An 8,123-nucleotide genomic window follows, 5' to 3' on the forward strand; every position below is an offset into this window, starting at 1 on the left:
GGTGAGACGGGGGTTGGGGACAGAAGGAGGTTCGGGTGTGGGCTGAGGGTAGGAGTTTGGATACAGGAGGGGCTCAGGGGCGGGATGGGGGTTGGGACAGAAGGAGGTTCCGGTGTGGGCTCTCCTTAGGAGTTTGGATACAGGAGGGGCTCAGGGGTGGGACGGGGGTTGGGGACAGAAGGAGGTTCGGATGTGGGCTCTGGGTAGGAGTTTGGATACAGGAGGGGCTCAGGGGTGGGATGGGGTTTGGGGACAGAGGGAGGTTCGGGTGTGGGCTCTGGGTAGGAGTTTGGATACAGAAGGGGCTCAGGGGTGGGACGGGGTTTGGGGACAGAAGGAGGTTCGGGTGTGGGCTCTGGGTAGTAGTTTGGGTACAGGAGGAGCTCATGGGTGGGCTGGGGTTGAGGGACAGAAGGAGGTTCGGGTGTGGGCTCTGGGTAGGAGTTTGGATACAGGAGGGGCTCAGGGGTGGGACGGGGTGTGGGGACAGAAGAAGGTTCGGGTGTGGGCTCTGGGTAGGAGTTTGGATACAGGAGGGGCTCAGGGGTGGGACGGGGGTTGGGGACAGAAGGAGGTTCGGATGTTTGCTCTGGGTAGGAGTTTGGATACAGGAGGGGCTCAGGGGTGGGACGGGGGTTGGGGACAGAAGGAGGTTCGGATGTGGGCTCTGGGTAGGAATTTGGATAGAGGAGGGGCTCGGGTGGGACAGGGGTTGGGGACAGAAGGATGTTCGGATGTGGCTCTGGGTAGGAGTTTGGATACGGGAAGGGCTCAGGGGTGGGACGGGGGTTGGGGACAGAAGGAGGTTCGGATGTGGGCTCTGGGTAGCAGTTTGGATACGGGAGGGGCTCAGGGGTGGGACGGGGGTTGGGGACAGAAGGAGGTTCGGATGTGGGCTCTGGGTAGCAGTTTGGATACAGGAGGGGCTCAGGGGTGGGACGGGGGTTGGGGACAGGGAGGTTCGGGTGTGGGCTCTGGGTAGGAGTTTGGATACAGGAGGGGCTCAGGGGTGGGACGGGGGTTGGGGACAGAAGGAGGATCGGATGTGGGCTCTGGGTAGGAGTTTGGATACAGGAGGGGCTCAGGGGTGGGACGGGGATTGGGGACAGAGGGAGGTTCGGGTGTGGGCTCTGGGTAGGAGTTTGGATACAGGAGGGGCTCAGGGGTGGGACGGGGGTTGGGGACAGAAGGTGGTTCGGGTGTGGGCTCTGGGTAGGAGTTTGGATACAGGAGGGGCTCTGGGGTGGGATGGGGTTTGGGGACAGAGGGAGGTTCGGGTGTGGGCTCTGGGTAGGAGTTTGGATACAGGAGGGGCTCAGGGGTGAAACGGGGATGGGGGACAGAAGGAAGTTCGGATGTGGGCTCTGGGTAGGAGTTTGGGTACAGGAGGAGCTCAGAGGTGGGACGGGGGTTGGGACAGAATGAGGTTCGGATGTGGGCTCTGGGTAGGAGTTTGGATACAGGAGGGGCTCAGGGTTGGGACGGGGGCTGGGAACAGAGGGAGGTTTGGGTGTGGGCTCTGGGTAGGAGTTTGGATACAAGAGGGGCTCAGGGGTGGGACGGGGATGGGGGACAGAAGGAGGTTCGGGTGTGGTCTCTGGGTGGGAGTTTGGATACAGGAGGAGCTCAGGGGTGGGCTAGAGGTTGGGACATAAGGAGGTTCGGTTGTGTACTCTGGGTAGGAGTTTGGATACAGGAGGAGCTCTGGGGTGGGACGGGGGTTGGGGACAGAAGGAGGTTCAGATGTGGGCTCTGTGTAGGAGCTTGGATACAGGACTGGCTCAGGGGTGGGACGGGGGTTGGGGACAGAAGGAGGTTCGGATGTGGGCTCTGGGTAGGAGTTTGGATACAGGAGGGTTTCAGGGGTGGGACGGGGGTGGGGGACAGAGGGAGGTTCGGGTGTGGGCTCTGGGTAGGAGTTTGGATACAGGAGGGGTTCAGGGGCGGGATGGGGGTTGGGACAGAAGGAGGTTCGGGTGTGGGCTCTGGGTAGGAGTTTGGATACGGGAGAAGCTCAGGGGTGGGACGGGGGTTGGGGACAGAAGGAGGTTCGGGTGTGGGCTCTGGGTAGGAGTTTGGGTACAGGAGGAGCTCATGGGTGGGCTGGGGGTGAGGGACAGTAGGAGGTTCGGGTGTGGGCTCTGGGTGGGAGTTTGGATACAGGAGGAGCTCAGGGGTGGGACAGGGGTTGGGGACAGAAGGAGGTTCGGGTGTGGGCTCTGGGTAGGAGTTTGGATACGGGAGGGGCTCAGAGGCGGGACGGGGTGTGGGGACAGAAGGAGGTTCGGGTGTGGGCTCTGGGTAGGAGTTTGGATACAGGAGGGGCTCAGGGGCGGGATGGGGGTTGGGACAGAAGGAGGTTCCGGTGTGGGCTCTGGGTAGGAGTTTGGTTACAGGAGGGGCTCAGGGGTGGGACGGGGGTTGGGGACAGTAGGAGGTTCGGATGTGGCTCTGGGTAGGAGTTTGGATACGGGAGGGGCTCAGGGGTGGGACGGGGGTTAGGGACGGAAGGAGGTTCGGATGTGGGCTCTGGGTAGGAGTTAGGATACAGGAGGGGCTCAGAGGTGGGACGGGGTTTGGGGACAGAAGGAGGTTCGGGTGTGGGCTCTGGGTAGGAGTTTGGATACAGGAGGAGCTCAGGGGTGGGACAGGGGTTGGGGACAGAGGGAGGTTCGGGTGTGGGCTCTGGGTAGGAGTTTGGATACAGGAGGGTCTCAGGGGGTGGGACGGGGTTGGGGACAGAAGGAGGTTCGGATGTGGGCTCTGGGTAGGAATTTGAATAGAGGAGGGGCTCAGGGGTGGGACAGGGGTTGGGGACAGAAGGATATTCGGATGTGGGCTCTGGGTAAGAGTTTGGATACAGGAGGGGCTCAAGGGTGGGACGGGGGTGGGGGACAGAAGGAGGTTCGGATGTGGGCTCTGGGGAGGAGTTTGGATACGGGAGGGGCTCAGGGGTGGGACGGGGGTTAGGGACAGAACGAGGTTCGGATGTGGGCTCTGGGTAGGAGTTTGGATACAGGAGGGGTTCAGAGGTGGGACGGGGTTTGGGGACAGAAGGAGGTTCGGGTGTGGGCTCTGGGTAGGAGTTTGGATACAGGAGGGGCTCAGGGGTGGGACGGGGGTGGGAGACAGAGGGAGGTTCGGGTGTGGGCTCTGGGTAGGAGTTTGGATACAGGAGGGGCTCAGGGGTGAGACGGGGGTTGGGGACAGAAGGAGGTTCGGGTGTGGGCTGAGGGTAGGAGTTTGGATACAGGAGGGGCTCAGGGGCGGGATGGGGGTTGGGACAGAAGGAGGTTCCGGTGTGGGCTCTCCTTAGGAGTTTGGATACAGGAGGGGCTCAGGGGTGGGACGGGGGTTGGGGGCAGAAGGAGGTTCGGATGTGGGCTCTGGGTAGGAGTTTGGATACAGGAGGGGCTCAGGGGTGGGATGGGGTTTGGGGACAGAGGGAGGTTCGGGTGTGGGCTCTGGGTAGGAGTTTGGATACAGAAGGGGCTCAGGGGTGGGACGGGGTTTGGGGACAGAAGGAGGTTCGGGTGTGGGCTCTGGGTAGGAGTTTGGGTACAGGAGGAGCTCATGGGTGGGCTGGGGGTGAGGGACAGAAGGAGGTTCGGGTGTGGGCTCTGGGTAGGAGTTTGGATACAGGAGGGGCTCAGGGGTGGGACGGGGTGTGGGGACAGAAGAAGGTTCGGGTGTGGGCTCTGGGTAGGAGTTTGGATACAGGAGGGGCTCAGGGGTGGGACGGGGGTTGGGGACAGAAGGAGGTTCGGATGTGGGCTCTGGGTAGGAGTTTGGATACAGGAGGGGCTCAGGGGTGGGACGGGGGTTGGGGACAGAAGGAGGTTCGGATGTGGGCTCTGGGTAGGAATTTGGATAGAGGAGGGGCTCGGGTGGGACAGGGGTTGGGGACAGAAGGATGTTCGGATGTGGCTCTGGGTAGGAGTTTGGATACGGGAAGGGCTCAGGGGTGGGACGGGGGTTGGGGACAGAAGGAGGTTCGGATGTGGGCTCTGGGTAGCAGTTTGGATACGGGAGGGGCTCAGGGGTGGGACGGGGGTTGGGGACAGAAGGAGGTTCGGATGTGGGCTCTGGGTAGCAGTTTGGATACAGGAGGGGCTCAGGGGTGGGACGGGGGTTGGGGACAGGGAGGTTCGGGTGTGGGCTCTGGGTAGGAGTTTGGATACAGGAGGGGCTCAGGGGTGGGACGGGGGTTGGGGACAGAAGGAGGATCGGATGTGGGCTCTGGGTAGGAGTTTGGATACAGGAGGGGCTCAGGGGTTGGACGGGGATTGGGGACAGAGGGAGGTTCGGGTGTGGGCTCTGGGTAGGAGTTTGGATACAGGAGGGGCTCAGGGGTGGGACGGGGGTTGGGGACAGAAGGTGGTTCGGGTGTGGGCTCTGGGTAGGAGTTTGGATACAGGAGGGGCTCTGGGGTGGGATGGGGTTTGGGGACAGAGGGAGGTTCGGGTGTGGGCTCTGGGTAGGAGTTTGGATACAGAAGGGGCTCAGGGGTGGGTCGGGGATTGTGGACAGAGGGAGGTTCGGGTGTGGGCTCTGGGTAGGAGTTTGGATACAGGAGGGGCTCAGGGGTGGGACGGGGGTGGGCGACAGAAGGAGGTTCGGGTGTGGGCTCTGGGTAGGAGTTTGGATACATTAGGGGCTCAGGGGTGGGACGGGGGTTGGGGACAGAGGGAGGTTCGGGTGTGGGCTCTGGGTAGGACTTTGGATACAGGAGGGGCTCAGGGGTGGGACGGGGGTTGGGGACAGAAGGTGGTTCGGGTGTGGGCTCTGGGTAGGAGTTTGGATACAGGAGGGGCTCTGGGGTGGGATGGGGTTTGGGGACAGAGGGAGGTTCGGGTGTGGGCTCTGGGTAGGAGTTTGGATACAGAAGGGGCTCAGGGGTGGGTCGGGGATTGTGGACAGAGGGAGGTTCGGGTGTGGGCTCTGGGTAGGAGTTTGGATACAGGAGGGGCTCAGGGGTGGGACGGGGGTGGGCGACAGAAGGAGGTTCGGGTGTGGGCTCTGGGTAGGAGTTTGGATACATTAGGGGCTCAGGGGTGGGACGGGGGTTGGGGACAGAGGGAGGTTCGGGTGTGGGCTCTGGGTAGGACTTTGGATACAGGAGGGGCTCAGAGGTGGGACGGGGTTTGGGGACAGAAGGAGGTTCGGGTGTGGGCTCTGGGTAGGAGTTTGGATACATGAGGGGCTCAGGGGTGGGACGGGGTTGGGGGACAGAAGGAGGTTCGGGTGTGGGCTCTGGGTAGGAGTTTGGATACAGGAGGGGCTCAGGGGTGGGACGGGGGCTGGGGAAAGAGAGAGGTTCGGGTGTGGGCTCTGGGTTGGAGTTTGGATATGGGAGGAGCTCAGGGGTGGGATGGGGGTGGGGGACAGAAGGAGGTTCGGGTGTGAGCTGTGGGTAGGAGTTTGGATACAGGAGGGGCTCAGGGTTGGGACGGGGGTTGGCGACAGAAGGAGGTTCGGATGTGGGCTCTGGGTAGGAGTTTGGATACAGGAGGGGCTCAGGGGTGGGATGGGGGTTGGGGACAGAGGGAGGTTCGGGTGTGGGCCCTGGGTAGGAATTTGGATACAGGAGGGGCTCAGGGGTGGGACGGGGATTGGGGACAGAGGGAGGTTCGGGTGTGGGCTCTGGGTAGGAGTTTGGATACAGGAGGGGCTCAGGGGTGGGATGGGGGTTGGGGACAGAGGGAGGTTCGGGTGTTGGCTCTGGGTAGGAGTTTGGATACAGGAGGGGCTCAGGGGTGGGACGGGGATTGGGGACAGAGGGACGTTCGGGTGTGGTCTCTGGGTAGGAGTTTGGATACAGGAGGGGCTCAGGGGTGGGACGGGGGTGGGGGACAGAGGGAGGTTCGGGTGTGGGCTCTGGGTAGGAGTTTGGATACAGGAGGGGCTCAGGGGTGGGACGGGGGTGGGCGACAGAAGGAGGTTCGGGTGTGGGCTCTGGGTAGGAGTTTGGATACAGGAGGGGCTCAGGGGTGGGACGGGGGTGGGGGACAGAGGGAGGTTCGGGTGTGGGCTCTGGGTAGGAGTTTGGATACAGGAGGGGCTCAGGGGTGGGATGGGGGTTGGGGACAGAGGGAGGTTCGGGTGTGGGCTCTGGGTAGGAGTTTTTATACAGGAGGGGCTCAGGGGTGGGACGGGGGTTGGGGAGAGAAGGAGGTTCGGATGTGGGCTCTGGGTAGGAGTTTGGATACAGGAGGGGCTCAGGGCTGGGACGGGGATTGGGGACAGAGGGAGGTTCGGGTGTGGGCTCTGGGTAGGTGTTTGGATACAGGAGGGGCTCAGAGGTGGGACGGGGTTTGGGGACAGAAGGAGGTTCGGGTGTGGGCTCTGGGTAGGAGTTTGGATACAGGAGGGGCTCAGGGGTGGGACGGGGTTGGGGGACAGAAGGAGGTTCGGGTGTGGGCTCTGGGTAGGAGTTTGGATACAGGAGTGTCTCAGGGGTGGGACGGGGGCTGGGTAAAGAGAGAGGTTCGGGTGTGGGCTCTGGGTTGGAGTTTGGATACGGGAGGAGCTCAGGGATGGGACGGGGGTGGGGGACAGAAGGAGGTTCGGGTGTGAGCTGTGGGTAGGAGTTTGGATACAGGAGGGGCTCCAGGGTGGGACGGGGGTTGGCGACAGAAGGAGGTTCGGATGTGGGCTCTGGGTAGGAGTTTGGATACAGGAGGGGCTCAGGGGTGGGATGGGGGTTTTGGACAGAGGGAGGTTCGGGTGTGGGCCCTGGTTAGGAATTTGGATACAGGAGGGGCTCAGGGGTGGGACGGGGATTGGGGACAGAGGGAGGTTCGGGTGTGTCCTCTGGGTAGGAGTTTGGATACAGGATGGGCTCAGGGGCCGTACGGGGGTTGGGGACAGAAGGAGGTTCGGATGTGGGCTCTGTGTAGGAGTTTGGATACAGGAGGGGCTCCAGGGTGGGACGGGGGTTGGGGACAGAAGGAAGTTCGGATGTGGGCTCTGGGTAGGAGTTTGGGTACAGGAGGAACTCAGAGGTGGGACGGGGGTTGGGACAGAAGGAGGTTCGGATGTGGGCTTTGGGTAGGAGTTTGGATACAGGAGGGTCTCAGGGGTGGGACGGGGGTTGGGGACAGAGGGAGGTTCGGGTGTGGGCTCTGGGTAGGAGTTTGGATACAGGAGGGGCTCAGGAGTGGGACGGGGGTTGGGGACAGAAGGAGGTTCGGATGTGGGCTCTGGGTAGGAGTTTGGATACGGGAGGGGCTCAGGGGTGGGACGGGGGTTGGGGACAGAAGGAGGTTCGGATGTGGGCTCTGGGTAGGAGTTTGGATACAGGAGGGGCTCAGAGGTAGGACGGGGTTTGGGGACAGAAGGAGGTTCGGGTGTGGGCTCTGGGTAGGAGTTTGGATACAGGAGGGGCTCAGGGGTGGGACGGGGGTTGGGGAGAGAAGGAGGTTCGGATGTGGGCTATGGGTAGGAGTTTGGATACAGGAGGGGCTCAGGGCTGGGACGGGGATTGGGGACAGAGGGAGGTTCGGGTGTGGGCTCTGGGTAGGTGTTTGGATACAGGAGGGGCTCAGAGGTGGGACGGGGTTTGGGGACAGAAGGAGGTTCGGGTGTGGGCTCTGGGTAGGAGTTTGGATACAGGAGGGGCTCAGGGGTGGGACGGGGTTGGGGGACAGAAGGAGGTTCGGGTGTGGGCTCTGGGTAGGAGTTTGGATACAGGAGTGTCTCAGGGGTGGGACGGGGGCTGGGTAAAGAGAGAGGTTCGGGTGTGGGCTCTGGGTTGGAGTTTGGATACGGGAGGAGCTCAGGGATGGGATGGGGGTGGGGGACAGAAGGAGGTTCGGGTGTGAGCTGTGGGTAGGAGTTTGGATACAGGAGGGGCTCAGGGGTGGGACGGGGGTTGGCGACAGAAGGAGGTTCGGATGTGGGCTCTGGGTAGGAGTTTGGATACAGGAGGGGCTCAGGGGTGGGATGGGGGTTGGGGACAGAGGGAGGTTCGGGTGTGGGCCCTGGGTAGGAATTTGGATACAGGAGGGGCTCAGGGGTGGGACGGGGATTGGGGACAGAGGGAGGTTCGGGTGTGGGCTCTGAGTAGGAGTTTGGATAGAGGATGGGCTCAGGGGCCGTACGGGGGTTGGGGACAGAAGGAG

Source organism: Carettochelys insculpta, chromosome 1 (assembly GCF_033958435.1).
Source record: "Carettochelys insculpta isolate YL-2023 chromosome 1, ASM3395843v1, whole genome shotgun sequence".
Lineage (NCBI taxonomy): Eukaryota > Metazoa > Chordata > Testudines > Carettochelyidae > Carettochelys > Carettochelys insculpta.